General features: G+C 50.9%; 1 protein-coding gene across 3 annotated transcripts in view; it reads left to right on the plus strand.

Moving 5' to 3' along the window:
- Positions 1 to 4,112: 4,112 nt before the first annotated feature.
- The window catches only part of FBXO41 (F-box protein 41), a 72,955-nt gene continuing 59,801 nt past the window's right edge, over positions 4,113 to 17,266 (plus strand). For 2 of the 3 annotated variants that reach the window (XM_048846409.2, XM_048846410.2), the window contains exon 1: positions 4,114 to 4,648. The gene's annotated coding sequence lies outside the window, so the exon portion shown is untranslated. Of the gene's footprint in view, positions 4,649 to 17,266 lie in introns of all 3 variants that reach the window. The other variant, XM_048846411.2, reaches the window with a different exon arrangement.

Here is a 17,266-nt window from a genome sequence, read left to right on the forward strand (position 1 = left end):
GCCCAAATAGTCCATAACAGAAGTTCCAAGCCACAGCCCATCTAGCACATGTAGTCCTTGAAGTCCTGGGCTAGCTAGACAGTCAACGTGGCACATACCATGCTCTGGTGTCTTCTGGGCACTTCCTCAGTCCCCTCCTGGCAAGACAGCCACCCCCCAGCCCTTCCAGCTGGAGTGCCACCCTACGCTTCCCAGCAGGAACCCCCACAGCCTCCCTGCTGGGGGATCAGCCTCACCGGGGGAGCATCTCTCGCTTCCCCAGGCCCTCCCACTGTTCTTCTGGGAGCAGGTCTCCAGCATGGAGAAGTCAGCAGCTGAGCCCTCTCCAGCTTAGCCATCAGCAGACCACTCTCTGCCACACTGCTCTGCCACCTTCAGCCTTGGCTCTCCAGCTTGGAGGTCAGCCAGCAAACCCTTCTCCAGCCTTCTCCTAGGAACTCTCTCCAGCCTCTGGCACATCTCCCTGAGGGGGGCTAGCCAACTCTGATTTACCAAGTCTTCCTCCCAACTGTGGACCAGGTGCCCTCTGTTAAACCTAATTGATTGGTACTGATCAGTCACATTTACACTGGACCTTGCTCCCTCCTAAAGGGCCAGTGCCACCCTGTGACAGAGGGGTAGTGAATTATAAGTTCTCCAAACTAAGACCAGGGTGGGACTTTTTGCAGGTGGAATGCCATTATCAGGCTGGAAATGTTGCAAAACTCACCAGAGGTCTTTTAACAATCACAACTGACCAGAGCCTTGGTTTTCATTAAAATATCTCCTGGCACTTTTTAGAGGGGCCAGGGCTATAAAACTCGGTGTCATGGCCAAATTCCCAAATTGCTGTCCGTTTCACTAAAAACTCCCTCCTACTGTTTCAAATGGAGGAGTTCTCCTTCACAGACCCTCCTAAAAAATCTACTTCTTGTGCAGTGCTTCTGGCTCTGAATAACCACCCCAGAAGCGGCTGCACTGGGACAACTTGATCCATCCCCACAGCAAAGCATTTTGGGATAGTGCCTTGTGTGATAGAAGGCACTATAGAGATGTAAGATAATTATTGCCCTGCTTTCAAGTAGGCACAGAGAAGAGAACTGTAAACATCTGCAAGGCTAGAACAAGGGGGGAGGTGAGATCCTAGGAAAATGACATCTCTTCATTACCACTGGGCAGTTAGGTAAAGCATCACCCACCGATTCCTGGAGGGTTAGACACTGCAGGAAGTACCGCCTGAAAAGGCCAGAGTGACAGACACCTGCACCTGCCTGATTGGTCCACACCAATTATTTAAACCAGGACGTTGGCCCTGGAGAATTGTTTGAGTGACGGTGTAGGCTCTGGCTTGCTACTGCTACAGAGCTAGACTGTCGCCCCACCTTGCTCCTGATGCCTGGCTTGGTGCCCATCTCCTGCCTGGGATCCTGGCCCAGCAGACAGTACTGGCTTGGCCACCATCATGAGGTGGGCTCATGATAACAGGCCCTGTCTCCTAGCCCTACATTAGGCTGCACTCTAATGCCTTAGCAAAGGCTATAGGATTGGGGCTGATGTCCCTTAGGGGATTTGGAGAGGTGTCTGTGCTTCACACATGCCCATTACTGGCATGTTGCACCATCCCGAACTGGTGGTGACAGACTAACAAGGAGATCAATGCTGCTTCATCCCTCCGGGGATCAGGAGGGAAGAAATCTGTCACTGGAGTAGAAAGACTGTAGACCCCGATTGCAGAGTCGGACATAGCTGGGCCACTAGTGGTTTGTGCTGCTGTGGGTGGGACTGAGATTGTGCTTTGATTTAAGGGGGAACAAGACTGGCCGGGCATCCTTTGGACGGGACTCCAGGACCATGCGCCTTTGCGGATGTGTTGGCAGCAGGGGCTGCTGGATGCTATTTAAAGTTGGGGCAAAGGGGAGGCAGAGAGGCCACACACACACACCCCAGTGTGTGGGTTCACAGGACCACACAGGTTTGGCCTGCCCAAAAAGTGGTTGGGCCAGGGCCCACGTAGACCCCCCACCACCACCACCCCTGCTTTGCACCTTAGGATGCAGATGCCCTGGCTGTGCAACCTTATGATGCCCTGGCTGTGCAAGCTTCCCACAGTGCACCCTGCCACCACCTTGACCCGCAGGGGGGTTCTGTGCAGTTCTCTCTCCAGGGCTGGCTGCTGGTTCTGTCTTTGGCCTCACTGCAAAAGCTATCCACAAGGCGGCGATGTACTGCATGAAGCCATCAGTCAGGGCCGCGGGAAGATGTTGAAGCCAATGGGAGCTTGGCCACTGCTTCTGTTGGGAACCCTGAGGCTGGGCAGTGATTTGGTCTGACGCTCTTGCAAAGGGAAAGAGAAAGAGAGGTGGGGGGGGGGTTCCCCCATTCAAATGGGCTTTTTTGTCATTTCTTTCTGAAGATCTTCATGCATCGGGAGCAGCCCCCGGTTGTCTGGCTGCCAGGCACATGGGGAACAGACCGGGGTTTGCTTATTGGCTAAATCCCAGGAAAAGAGAAGAGCCTCCCAAAGGTCTTGAGGCCATCAAGAGGAGCAAGCGGTTTAACGATGGAGGCGGCAGACCTGGGAGATGCAGAGCCAGAGAAAAGCAGATGGCCCCGGTGGGGAAGTTACACGCCACTTAGATGGCAGGCACGGCTTGTGTAAAGGGGTTGACGGTCCCCCCGCTATATAAACCCCCATGTCAATTACATCCCAAGTGAGCTTCTGCTCGAGAAGAGGCCTCTGAAAATAAAGAGCAGACTTGATGTAGGACGCCCCCCGGTGGGAGTGGAGCAGCTGTCTGTGGCCTCAATTCCCTATGGAATTGTGATCACCCTATGCAGGCTGCTCAAGCCACGCTCCCCCTGTGGGTTTGTGGTGTTGATTGTTTGCATTACAGCAGCATCTGGGAGCCCTAGCTGAGATCAGGACGCCCGGTGCTGGACTGACACGGTCAGAGACAGACCTAGTCCCACAGAGTTGACAGTCTGAATAGACATAGGCGGGACGGGGACACCAAAGCAGAGAGAGAAGAAGTGACTTGCCCAAGGTCACAGTGGCAGAATCAGGATGAGGTCCCAGGTCTCCTGTGCACTGTGGAAATTATAAATGACCATTGTTGTCCTCATTATGTATTTATACTGTATCGTAGGTGTACTCCATGCTTTACACTGAAATAGAAAAGACCTGGTACTTGCCCAAAGGAGTGTATAACGCTGATCGCCTTTTGCAGGGTGGGTGAGGGTGAATGACCTCGTGGTGGCAAAACCCTTTTGTGGATCAAAAGCACCAAAAATAAATGAATGTCTGTGAAGTGCTTGGGAGAGGGAAGGGCAATATAAGCGTTAAATAGTATCACTGTAGTGACCTGTGTTTGTCTCGCTGCCGTCTACTGGAGGGAACCAGAACCGTGTCCCATAGGCCTCTACACGATTAAGAGTAAGGAAGATTCTCCTTAGCTCAAGTCCCAGGGTTCCTGTGCTTGTGTACAGGAGGATCTGAGCCCTGGCTACGGTGTGACTTGCAGCAGATGACCACCATAATTTCCTATACACCGGAGAATCTCCAGTAAGGTCGAGCAATATGGGCCCTATGACACACATTCCCACCCTCCATCCAACAGAGGGCCCCCGCACACACCTTATCCTTTGCAGTGCAACAATGCCACTTAACTCTTCCCTGGCACCTTCCTTCCCCGGGCAGCGGTTCCCGGAGCTGGGAGAGGCGAGGAGTTGCATTATTGACACCGCCCTTGTGACCTAACCGCCCAGCCTTTCACTGAGGCCAGGCGTCGCTTCATCAGGCACCTGGGCAAGCGAGTGGGACGCACGGCAAATAAATGAGCAACAAGACATTTAAAGCAGGACGTCTGGCAGCTGAGCCGAGTACAAAAGAACCGGGCAGGGGCTGTTCCGAGCTGCAGGGGATCCCGCCCTGCACCCAGCCCGCCCCGCCAGGGACCTCGCAAAGGGGGGGCGGGATTTCACCTTCCCCGAGCATGGCCTGGCGAGTTTGCCGACGCTCCCTAGCGTGGATCTCAAGGCGGAGGGAGGCAGGGAGGGCGGCCCTGCAGGGGGGAGGAGGATGATCCGGGGGGGGGGGACACACCGCGCTGCAGCAGGCGGGGGCAGAGCACGGCAGAGGCCGGCCGCGGGGCGGGGGAGAGCCGCACACGCGGCAGAGAGGCCGGCTCTGGCTGCCCGGTCCCGCGGAGGGGCCGCTGGGATGCGGGGGCAACCGCGGAGCTCCTGCTGCCCCGGCCCCGGGTCTCCCCGGCCCCGACGCTGCCGCGGCTGCTGCTGGCTTGGAAATGGAGGCTTCTCTGCAGCGCGCTGGGCGCTGCTGAATTAATCACCCGCCTCCTCCTCCTCCTCCTCCTCCTCTCCTCCTCCTCCCGGGGGTGGGTGTGTGCCCGGCCCCGCAGCCCCTCGGATGCTGCCTGGCTTCCATCGCCCGCCGACCGACAAAGGCTGGGGACCGCGCTGGCCAGCGGTCCCCTCGCTGGCGGGTCCCCGTCCCACCCTCTCTCGGCTCCGGCGGCTGCTGCCCTCTCTGGGGGAGCCGGGGCCAGGTATGGATTGAGCAGCGTCCCGGGCATTGGCCTCGCGAGCCCGGCTCCCCGGGGAGAATTCGGGGGGGGGGGCCCGCTCTGCACTCCCCCGCCCCCTCGAGCAGGTAAGGGGCGCCCCGATCCGGAGCTGGTTTAAAATGTCTTGGCGGCGGGGGTGGGAAATGGGCACGTTTCATGTGCGGGAGAAATGCACCAGAGGGAGACCGGATTGAGGAGCGAGGATTTAATTTTCAGATTAGATCAGCGCGCACACACACCCTGCCTGTGTGCTGACATTAGGGTGATTTTTACCCTGGGGTGGAATGAACCATGATTTTTGCAAGAGCCTCCAGAAGGTGGGAAGAAATGGAGGTAAACAGGGGCCGGGGTAACCAGCAGCAATCGCATGCTGGATGTATGAGCCAAGGTCTTTTCTTCCTTCCCCTCCACCCCCTTCTGCCTGTAAAAATAATAATAATAATTAATAACCAGGTAGTCATTTCTAGATGGATGGTTTGCGTGATTCTCTGCTTCACTGGTGGTTCATTTAAAAACATAGCCGATTTTAAGGCCGAATCGGTGGTGAAACTCAGGTGTAACTGATAGAATAATATGGGTGTTAATTTCGTTTTCAGACCAGTTTATCCCTGGGGTAGTGAGCTGGGACTGTCAGTCTGCATGCATACAGGGTAATGCATTTTCCATGCTGTTAATGGCAGGAATGACTCCCGTCATGATTATATTAAATCCGGAGCATTATTCATGTTATGAAGAGACAGTTTTTATGGTCAAGATGTACATCTCCGTTTCTGATGAGTATCTGTGCATTGCACCCATAGGAGGATAGCACTTGCATCTTGTTGTCTCTCGAGATACAGGAAACGAGCCAGATTCTGCTCCCAGTTACACCAGCATAAACCAATAAAGACTTCATTGGTGCTGATGGAGATTACAAACTGGGCCATAAAATATCCATAGCCTCATGCTGAATTCTGTAACGGTTGTTAAAGCCAAAGAGCATCCGGAAGTAGGAAAGACTGTATTAAAATAAAGTTATAGGCCGTGTATTCTGTGTCATGGAGTCACACCAGCAGACTGTAGCAAGCAGGAACTCATGTGACAGTAATACACCTCTACCCCGATATAACGCGGCCCGATATAACACGAATTCAGATATAACGTGGTAAAGCAGCGCTGGGAGGGGAGTCTGCGCGCTCCGGTGGATCAAAGCAAGTTCGCTATAACGTGGTTTCACCTATGACACGGTAAGATTTTTTTGGCTCCCGAGGACAGTGTTATATCAGGGTAGAGGTGTATATTACCATGCAGAATAGCTGATTTGCGTAACTCCCCCAAAATATGAAATCAAGCTGGTGAAGGACCAGAATGTAAGTGTCCAATTTGGACAATTCCAAATATCAGGGGGCATGCTATAAATTCTTCCAGCATAAATTATAGGGCTATTTCCTTCCCTGGATGGTTTTCGCTAAAAATGGATCTCCCAAGCCTCATGACTTCTATGGGAGAGCTGATCCCATTTTCCCAAAGCATTCGTCGAGCCAAAGTAAAATCACTTAGAGCAGTATCCCCAGAATTTGGACTGAGGTACATTTCCCCCGAAATTAATGATGAAACTCAGGTTGTCACATGGAAACTTATGCTTGGAAGCAGCCGGTCTTGTATCTATCCATCACCATGGGCAACTGTTTGGGAGACAGACGTGTCCGCAACATAGGAGAGAGAGCCCGTAAATAAGATGAGACTGAGATTAATAGAGTTCTTGAACAATTGCTTTAATGAAATGGGGGGTTGCGAGAGAGAGCAGCTCACATCAGCAGAGCGGCTTTTCGGTGAAAGGTTCTTATGGCGATTTAACAAGCTAGAATCCCCAGGGCGTCCCTTGGTTAAACAAGTGCAGGGCAGAGGAAGGCAGGAGAAAGCAGTGAAGGCTGATGAATGGGAGCCATGGGCTTAGAGTCTGTGTACATCCAGAATGGAATTTGGTGCCTTGGGTGTTTTCATCTCACCCCTCGCTCCCTGGCCGGCTGGAAGTTGTGAACTGGGGGCAAAGCCCAGGTGGAAGCGCTAGCATGTTTGGAAAGACATGGCCCCTTCTGCACCTTCCACTCGTACCTGCTCACTGGACTGACACAGGCAACTTTGTCACTCTGGTCAGCCCTGCTCACACAAAGCTCCTGAAGCTGGATTCTGTTCTGGCTTGTGCATCCCCAGCACAACGGCTGGCCCATTTCCAGTTGCAAAATCTTCCTTGCCGGCACTGGTGTGGGCCGTGGAGAGGGCTCGGTGGGATTTGCAGGGCCTTGGTGTGCTGGCTGGTGCTGGCACCAGCAGTTAGAAGGATCTTTTTCTGGCTTAGAAAAGGAGTACATTTGATCTGGAGTCACCAGGGGGGAATAAACATGGAGCCGGGTGTTTTTCCAGAGCCTCAGGGATTTTCTTAGCAATAGTGGGTTGTCAGCAGTCTGGGAGGGACTTTGCAGGCTCTTGAGAAATACATCTAATTCTTTTTTGTCAAGGTCCAAATTCCTTGGTCAAGGTATGTCAAGGTCCAGACTCCAGAGAAAATAATTAAAAAATAATACCAATAATGCTGATAATAATAAGGAAATAAAAAAGATTTTGGGGTCCGTTCAGAAGCATCTGGTGGTTCTGATTTGGCCGGCGGTCCGTCTATTGACTGCCCCTGATCTAAGGAATCTTCAACTGGATAAGTTGCCCTGGCTAAACTCCTGAAACCCTGGCCTCTGGGTAACATCTGGGGTGGATTGTCTGAGGCTTTGGTTGTCTCAAAATCCTGGTCAGGAGTACGGAGGGGACATCCCAGGATACGGAGGGATCAAGCACAAACCTTCATTCACAATGTGTCCTGAGTGCCTTTGAGGTGGTAAAACCCTCTCCACCCTCGCATGCACCATGGAGCTAATGAGGTTCCACTGACCATGGGCCGGGGAAGTGGAGGCTGGCCACTGGCATCCCTTCCTTGGGCTCTGCATACCCTGGAACCGGAAGCCGGGGGGGCGGGGGGGTGTCACATTGGAGGAAGGCCAGGCTGGGGCTAAGCTCTTGCTCTACAGCCACTGTGGCGATTCGAGCATTGCACCCGGTTACTCACCCTGGGTGCTGGGGCAAGGATCGCAGCGGAACTGGGCAGCAAGCTCAAGACTTGCATGAGTCTCCGGGGGAATCGTCTTGCCATCCTTTGTCCCTGTGGGTACAGCTTGTACCTGAGCTGTACAGAGGCAGCTGTACCTGAGCAAGGCTTTACCACAGGAGAGATACCACTGACTTCCAGCCATCTTCCCTGGGTACCACAGTCCCTGGGGGTCCTATATCCCTGGCTCTGGATCTCCAACCGCCCAGCAGTCTGGGTTCTGCCTGCTGAGGTTGTCCTTCACACACCGGGTGGCGAGTCTGGCCCAGTGCCTCTAGGCGACAGATGCTGCACTGAGGAAGCAAATCTCTTGTGACTCCATGTAAGGTGGGAAGGGAGCGCCCAGCTCTGCCGCGGGAGCTGTTATGTGTGAGTGCTACCCCATCTGTGATGAGGTGGGCCTAGGGGTTAGTTTACGTAGGGGAGGGCTGAGGAAGGGAATGGATTGTTCTTAGCTGCTGTTTGGGTCTAGCTCCAGCATATTATTGTCTATAATAAACAACTGAGCCAGCCCTATAAAGGCTCCAAAATGGGTTAGGATGAAAAACTGGTTCCTTGTAATTTTTTTCTTTATTATGAACCATACAATACAGATCACCAGGCTGGGTGTTCGGAGGGGGAGTTTTTTCCCTGCTTAATGGTGTTAAGTTGAGAGTTGCTCAAGCCACAAAATGTGGGTGTGGATCTGGGGCACTCTGAAGTCTATGGGGAATTTGGATCGGGGGATAGTCTAGGCCTGTCCCTTTGCTGTTGTCTGTGGCTTGTTTGTCTGCCTGTGTTTTGTTTCTAATATTGGAGACGTTCCCTAATTGTTGGTTGGGTTTACGTTAGGTGCTGTACAGTGGGTGTCTCTGGAGGATATTCATTAGGCTCTGAGTAGGAAGGACAGATCTGTGGTTAAGGCACCAGCCTGGGACACAGAAGGTCTGGGTCCAAATCCTGGCTTTGCCAGATGAATGTCCTGACTTGATCAGAGCCCAAGTCCGTCTAGTCCACTATCCTGGCTCTGATAGGGGCCAGCACCGGATGCCTCAGAGGAAGGTGTAAGAAACCCACAGTGGCAGATGTGGGATAATCTGCTCCCCACATAAGGCCTCGCCCTGATCTCTAATAGCTAGAGATTGGCTTAAATCCGGAAGCATGAGGTCTAATATCCCTTCCAAAATGGTTAGTGTTAATTATAACAAGCATATCCAGAGTTGTTATCCATATAAATGTCCCGTCCCTTTGTGAACCTGGTTAAGTTCCTGACCTTAGTTACACCTTGTGGCAATGAGTTCCGCAGTCTAATTACACATTGTGTTTGATCGGTTTTGAATGTGACCACTTTTTATTGTATTGTATTTGACTGTTCCCTTGTTCTTGCGAGACAGGGAGAACAGAAGCTCCGGATCTCCCTTCGCTGGACTATTATTGTATAGGCTCTTCTCATGTCTCCATCTTATTTGTCTCAAAGTAACAAATCCCAGTGTTTTCGATCTCTCCTCACAAGAGGGTTTCCCCAAGCTCTTGATTCTTCTTGTCACCCCTCTCTGAATGCCCTCTAGTTCTCCAAAACCCTGCTGTGATCTTGGCCAGTTCATTGAATCTTTGTGCCTCAGTTCCCCATCTGTAAAATGGGGATCATAATGCTTTCTTTCTCCCACCTTTTTCCAGTCTTATCTGTTTAGGTTGTGAAGCCCTCGGGACAGGGACCGTCTCTTACTCTGTGCCTGTAGCACAAAGGGGCCCTGATCTCAGCTGGGGTCTCTAGATACTACAGCTGATGAGAGGGTTACCCTTCCTGAGCTGAGCAGCTAACCAAAAATGTAAAGTCTAGTAGGTTGTTGTGGCTGGAAGTAGAAATGGATGGAGGCTAGTATTTTCTCTGATGCAGCCTTGGTTTTTACAAGGAATGTCCGAAGTCCTGCTCCTCCAAATGCAGGAGGACCCAGAAAAACCCAGGGGACAGCTTCTTTGCTGATTGCCCCAAGCCTCGTTAGCCAGCACCAGACCTAGAACCTTCCTCTGGGTTCCCCCAGGATCACACCATGCATACATATTGCTACTTGGCTTTCTTCCTGCCGCTGAGTCTCTCTCGGGCCAGGCCTATCGTACAGGGACTGTAGCAGCATAGCTAGGACATCACCCCATGGTGTAGACACACCCAACTGTGATGGGCATGGTTTTCCATCAATATAGGAGCTCCCCCTTGCCACCAGAGAGTAGCTAGGTAGATGGAAGCATCTACACATGTCTAGGTTGAAGAGCTGCAGAACTCAAGGGTGTGGATTGTTCACCCCCCTGAGCACCTACATTTAAGTATAGACCAGGCCTCAGTTTTGTGTGTTCTGCCTTCCCATACACAGGCCCACAACACTCAACAAAAGCCCTCCTGGGTGGGTTCACAGCCCCTTTTGTCATAGGCAGGGGGCCGGTGGTTGACTTATCCCAACAGTGATGTTGACTGCGTGTCCTAGGAGCTGGCCACTGGTATCTGGCAGATCCCCCCAGGAGCCATGTGGATTGTGGGGGATCGGTGGCTTCTGGGGGAGGAGAACCCGTGCCTATTCCAAGGGGGGCAAATCCACCTCCCCCCCCCCCCTCATCCTCCCTGGAATGATTTGGGTGCCACTGAAGCTCCCAACCCTCAGGTATTTTCACAGGTGGGGACGATCTGTTGGTTTTGACCATCACATCACCCAAGAGTCATGGCTGGCATAGAGATGGGTTCAATCCCTTCATTCAACACGCCCCCCACAGACTTAGATTCCAGGATGATGGGCACCTGAGAAAACCCCTAAAATAAGAGGGGCCACAATAAGGGGGAGCCTGCAACTTTCACCTTGGCTTTTCCTGACTTTGACTGCTCACCCATGCAGCCTTAGCATTCTCTTAATGGAGTTTTTTCATGGATTTCCTAGTGTAGTCAGACGTTTGGCTGCGTGTGTGTTCTCGCTGTGTGCTGTCCCAGCTCTGTGCAGGTAGTTAGCACAGCAGACCTCTATTGAACTGTCCAATGACCACAAGATCCATTAAGGGATGAAGGCAAATGGCCAGGTTTATTACCAATTAAGCACGATGCTAGTAACTTGCAGATTCTGCCGGACCACTACTACATGTATGCTCCTAACAATGGACCAGCTCAGTGAATGGCGGGACTTTCTGTTCCCCCCTAGGCCAGGCAAAGACACTCCCTCTGAGATATCTCTTTATACATCGATGCAAACAAGTTACGTATCACCCCTCTGACATGGCTAGGTGCCACCCTCTAACGTTGCTAACCACCACCCATTATCTTGTTCATGTTGGTTTGATCAAAACATCTCCATCCATCAGGCTGTCATCCTGACCTTATCTTTAAGATAGGCCACTGTGTTCCTGTTCTCTTTGGGGAATGTGTTGGTTTCCAGGTGTTCTGGTACCACCTTTCTGGGATTTGTTTGCATGAATGTTCTGTGCCAAGCACTTCTTAGGAATGTGTATTTCTGCAAAATCAGCCCTTGCTCTTGCCAGATTCTGTGAGCAGGGCCTGCCTCTTGCTCACAACCTGACTCTGCTTTATGTCAGCAAAGCTTTGACCGCTACTTTAGTTCAGGCCTCAAGCCTGTGATACAAGGGTTTATGTTTCAGGCTCTTTTCCGTACACCTAGGTTTACAACAACAAAAACCAAAACCAACTCCACAGTCTGCGATTTCATGCTCTCTGGCTGGACACCATCTTTCACATCCAGCAAGCTCTGTAGTAGGGAGCCCCTCTCCTTGTAATCCTTACCAGCTGCCCTGCTCCTAATCTCACAATATTTGCACTTCCTGAGCAGGTGAGTATGCTCACAAAAGCTTTACTTAGTATCACGTTTTATGGGCCTAGTGCGCAGACTCTGTCTAGAAAACACACTGGCCATAAATTGGTCCAATCAAACCCAGCATTCACCAGGATGCTTAGCCAGTTCACAGGGATGGTGATTTCCTGCCAAAATTTCTTATCTTGTACCCTGCCCTGGAGGTTTGACAGCATTACAGCTGGTCAAAAATACGCCAAGAATTTCAGCTTGAAAGGTAAAATTTTCCAAAATTTAGTCCTGGGCATGTGTAACACCTGGTCATAAGGAATCCCAAAGGTTAAGATGGAAATGCTTGTGCAACCTTAACTCTAGGAATCTCTGTCACACCACTATGATTAACCTCTGGAACTCCCTGCTGCAGAATAGTATTGAAGGAAATAGCTTAGGCAGAGGGGTGGTAGGTCATCCACTCCCAGATTGTGTGACCACTGTGTAGGGTCTGAAATCTTCTGTTAGGGAAGAACAAGCACAAAAGAGAGACCCATGTGGATCTTAGTACCAGAAAATCACCCAAAGGCATCCCCATTAGGCAGAGTCACCATCCCTACTAATCAGCTGTCAGAGCAATCGAATATCGTAGCTTCCCCGAGAGAGGTCGCAATGAGATAGATTTCCCTAATTGGGCCTGTGCCAGCCAAACTGAGTAGCACGTAATTCAGCAATGTTATATGGACACAGAAACAAACTAGCGCTCTGCCTTGCTTCCTTTTATAGTGTACATGAACCTCTTGTACCCCTGTTGCTCCAGCCTGGGGCTGGATAGAGAATCTGTAGCCAACTCCCTGACAACTCCCCTCTCTGCAGTGCTAAGCACACCTTCGCTGCAGCAGAGAATCTGGCCATTTCTCCTTCACTCCCTGTCCTAAACCCTTATGTACGACAGGTTGTGCTCCACCCCAGATGAGGCTTCATTTCCTTGGAGGGCAGAGTGATTTCTGGTCAGTTTGCAAAGTGCTTTGGCTTTTTTTTTTTTCTTTTAGAAGAAAGGGGCTCTGGAAATATACATTGATGGATAATTCTTCGCCACAAGAGGCTGTAACGAGGCTGGTTCTGGCGGGACCCAACTGAGAGTGCCAATTCAGGACAAATTGCTTAAAGCAGGGCAGTTACTGCCCAAGGCTGGGCTTTCTGTGCCCACCAAGGCAAACCAAACCAGCCAAACAGAGAAGACTTTGGTTTTACCCCACTGGCTAATTGCAAGTCACACAAGCAATTCCCTTAGACACTCCAGTTTCCCAGTATCACCACCAGGGCCACTCGTTATGGGGACAGATGGTTATGAAAACCAATACCCCAGCAAAAGAAAAAAGGTTCCCTCGATCCCAAAGGACCAAGCCCCAGACCCAGGTCAATATATAAATCAGATCTTACCCACAAATCACGCAGTTGCCAATCCTTTAGAATCTAAAATCTAAAGGTATATTCATAAAAGGAAAAAGATACAGATGAGAGCTAGAATTGGTTAAATTGAACCAATGACATACCGTAATGGCAGAGTTCTTGGTTCAGGCTTGTAGCAGCGATGGAATAAACAGCAGGTTCAGATGAAGTCTCTGGAGAACATCCCCAGCTGGGATGGATCATTCGGTCCTTGGTTCAATGCTTCAGTGTAGCGAAGTCCCTCCAGAGGTAAGAAGCAGGGTTGAAGAGAAGATGGAGGAGCTGCAGCAGCTTTTATACTCTCTTGCCGTGTGGTCTCTCTTTCTTTGTCCCAAGGACAAGCTGCCCATCCCATGGCCTGGAAAAACCTCAGCGTTCTGTCCATAGGCAGGTCCCTGCATGCCTTGCTGAGTCACGAGGCCTCTCTCTCAATGGGTCACTTGTACAGCTGATGGTCCTTAATGGGCCATCAAGCAGGCTAAGCAGAGCTGACACCAACTTGGCTGGGATGTCACCCAGAAGCATAGCATAAAGTTTGGAATACAGACAGTATAGAGCCAATACTTATATCTTTAAATACAAAAATGATACATGCAAACAGACAGCATAATCCGAACCAGCAAACCATAACCTCATCTTAGACACCTTATTTGACCCCCTTTATACAAGATTTGGTGCCACTACAGGACCTTGGTTGCAACAATGTTCTATACGGTCCCAGTTCAAGTCAATAACGTCACAGAGGCTGATTGCTTCTTGAAGGTGTGAGATCTTCCAGGTGGGCTCAGTGTCAACAGCAACATTGGTGGGTGTAATCAGCCTGTGTCAAGCCTCTGATGGTCATAGCAGGGGTCAAGAAGGAATCCCTCCCCCAAATACAGCATTGTACAAGTGGGTAGAATGTGAAACTCATGCCTCGCAACAAAGGATGCACAAAGGCCAGAAGAAACCTTTGTGATCCTCTAGTCTGAACTCCTGCCTAGGATAGGCCAGAGAATGCCAGACCAAGACTCTTCACCTCCTCCAACCCACTTGAGTTCAAAGTGGGGCCGAGGGAGCATAGGCACTGACTCCGTGCTTGCTCCGGGGCTGGAGCAAACCCCAAAAAATAGTGAGTGCTCTGCACCCACCAGCCACCCTCCAATCAGCTGTTTGCCAGCGGGTGGGAGCCGCTGGGGAGAGGGGGCGGAGTGAGGGCAGGAAGAGGTGGGGCAAGGGTGGGGCCTTGGGGGAAGAGGCAGGGCCTCGTGGTGGAGTACCCACCTGGAAAGAAGAAAGTTGGCACCTATGCGAGAGAGCAGACTGGGAATTTTTTTTGACGAACCGTATTGTGCCAAAAATGTCAATTCATCAAAACCAAAACTCTCCGTGAAACAGGGTCACCTTTAACGAATCTCCCGACTCACAAAGATATAGGGAGGGGGGGAAAGTTTCAAAAGCGTTGAAACACGCCCCTGCTTTAGCGTTTTTGAAACAAAAAAGCTTTGGGGGTTTTGAGTCAAACTTGCTTTTTATTTTGAGATGTTAGTGAATTTAGACTGAGAAAAAGGTTTTAAAAATAAAAAAGGTTAAAATCAAAATGAAACATTTGCATTGACCATAGGAGCTGACTCAGTGGGTGCTCCGGGGCTCAAGAACCCCCTGGAAAAAGAAGAGGGTGCTCAGCACCTGCAGGGCCAGATTAATCTTTTGTGGGCCCGGCGCCTGGACTGTGACAGCACCTCCCGCTCTGCCCACACTCTGCCCTGAGGCCCTGCCCCTGCTCTGCCTCTTCCTCCTAAGGCCCCGCCCACCACTCAAACGGCAGGGGGGAGGTGGAGAGAATCACCCACCGGCAAAAACAAAAGTCAGCACCTCTGCCATTGAGCCCGAATCCAAGTTTTTGTTGGTTCGCAAAAAATTTTGAGATTTTTTTACTTGTTGTCCCAATTCAAGGTGGGAAAAATGTTTCAATATCCTGGAATATCTCAAAGAATTTTGTCAGATGAGCAAATCATGTCCTGCCCAGCTCTGTGAATGGACTGGTGCGTTGGCCCTCTGCACAGGGATGAGTTCCCACAGGCAAACGTTGTAGTCGGACGAGGAGAAAATCGCCTTCTTCTGAAGCATCAGATATTGGCTGCGGCAGGAGGCCGGCTAAAAAAATGAAGGAACCATGGTCTAATGCAAAACCGGCCTGAGGAGAACTGTTCCTTCTGGCATGGAACCCTAGTCTGCAGCCTGATCCTGCTTCCATTTTAGTCAATGGGAGTTTTGCCACTGACTCCAGTGGGAGTGGGGATTGAGTCCGTTCTGCCCCGCGAAAGAGTTCAACCTGGAATGAGACCACAGGGAAATGTCTTGGATTCCAGTGGGGTTGCATGATGAGACAGGTGCTTCTCAGTAGGCCAACGTAGATTGGGCAACCTTCAATGGCAGGCGGCCCCAATGCCTTCAGTGGATACCTCACTAGAGCCGCTTGGTACCTCAGGGCAATGTGCTCCAGTCCTTGAACCTAAACAATACCCAAGGCCTGAGAATTTGAGTCCTGTCCTCAGCAAGCTCCTCAGAACATCTGTTGTGTATGTCACTATACCCCCGACTGTGTGTGAGTTTAGGGCTTCTTTTAATGCCTGGCCTAGGGGTCTGGCTCTTGCTTGTGGCGGCAGAGGTCCTGGGGACCGCCCTAGCAGCAGAAACGATGGTGATTATAGCTCAGACAGGAATCTCTGGGGGAGGTTCTCAGGCCTGCGTTATGCAGATGGTCAGGCTAGTTGATCAAAATGGTCCTTTCAGGCCTTTGTGCACCCCCTGACTCCCAGATTCCCTCCAGCCCAGTGGGTGGACGATGAAGCGCGCGGAGAGGAGAGACGTGAATTGTATGTTAGATGCACAGTGAGGGCAGCCCTCTGTTTGTGCTGGCTCCCTGTCAGGGCCTACCCGTTGCCCCCTGAGATTTCCACATCGTGCCCACGCACATTGTTTTCTGCTTGTCAGAATGGTTTAACGCTTCCCCAGCCCTGCAGGCAAATCAACCTGCTTCTGTGAGTTTCAGCCCTCACCTCTAATAACAAGCCTCCCCGCAGACACTGCTGGTACAGTCTCTGGCTGTTTTCTGGGGCTGAAGGTGGTGTGGGGAGTGTATAGGAAATGGCCGGCTTGTGCTTTGTCCTTCAGGTGGATGCGTCTGAGCAGGGCTGAAAGACCCCTATGGAAAATCTGTGTTCAAAACCATCCTGAAGGAAATGTATGAGTCCTCGCCATCCCCATCACCTACGTGGCGGGCTTCATCAGTAGCGCTCAGAGCACTTTCCAAAGGGATGCATGTTCTGCATATGGGGCAACCGAGGCACAGAGATGGGTAGTGACTTACCCGAGGTCCACCCAGCGGTAGAACTGGGAATAGAACCCAGAAGTCCTGACATCCAATCATGGGCCCTATGCACTGAACCCGGCTGTTGATAACCTGATATCCCCCTGTCTGGATAGCTCATCTCCCAAACTTTGTAAGGTTCATGGATTTGAAGGCCAGAACAGATCATTATGATCATCTAAGGTATCATCATAGTATCCCTAGTATCATTAGCGTATGTATCTCCCCAAGGCAGGGCAGGCCTATTAACTCCATTGTACAGATGGGGGACTGAAGCACAGAGGGGCTCAAGGTGAAATTTTCACTAGGGTCTAAGTTTCATTTAAAGTCCCTGCACTTAAGTTCCTCAGGCCCAGATCCTCAGAGGTATTTAGGCAGCTAATTCCCAGTGGGAGCTGGTACCTCTTGACATCTGGTTTCAAAAAACTAGAACAATATAAAAGGACCATGGCACACATGAAATGGATTAAAAACTGGCTAACTGATGGGTCTCAAAATGTCATTGTAAATGGAATTGTCATGGAGCAAGTGAGTTTCCAGTGGGGTCCTGCAGGGATTGGTTCTTGGCCCTTTGCTATTTAATGTTTCTTTTTCAAGGACCTAGGAGAAAACATAAAATCATCACTGATAAAGTTTGCAGATGACACAAAAATAGGGGAAGTGGGAAATAATGAAGAGGGCAAGTGACTGATACAGGGTGCCCTGCATCACATGGTAATCTGGGTGCAAGCAAACAATGTGTGTTTTGATATGGCCAAATGTTAATGTATACATCTAGGAGCAAAGAATGTGGCCCATACTTACAGGATGGGGGAGCCTACCCTGGGAAACAATGCCTGTGAAAAAGATTTGGGGGTCATAGCGGACAATCAGCCGAACACGAGTTCCCAGTGTGACGTTGTGGCCAAAAGAGTTTATGTGATCAGGGATACATAAACAGGGGGCTCTTGACTAGAAGTAGAGAAGTTATTCTACCTCAGTACTTGGCTCTAGTACAAGTGCTTCTGGAATGCTA

This window comes from Caretta caretta, chromosome 4 (genome assembly GCF_965140235.1).
Source record: "Caretta caretta isolate rCarCar2 chromosome 4, rCarCar1.hap1, whole genome shotgun sequence".
Taxonomy (NCBI): domain Eukaryota; kingdom Metazoa; phylum Chordata; order Testudines; family Cheloniidae; genus Caretta; species Caretta caretta.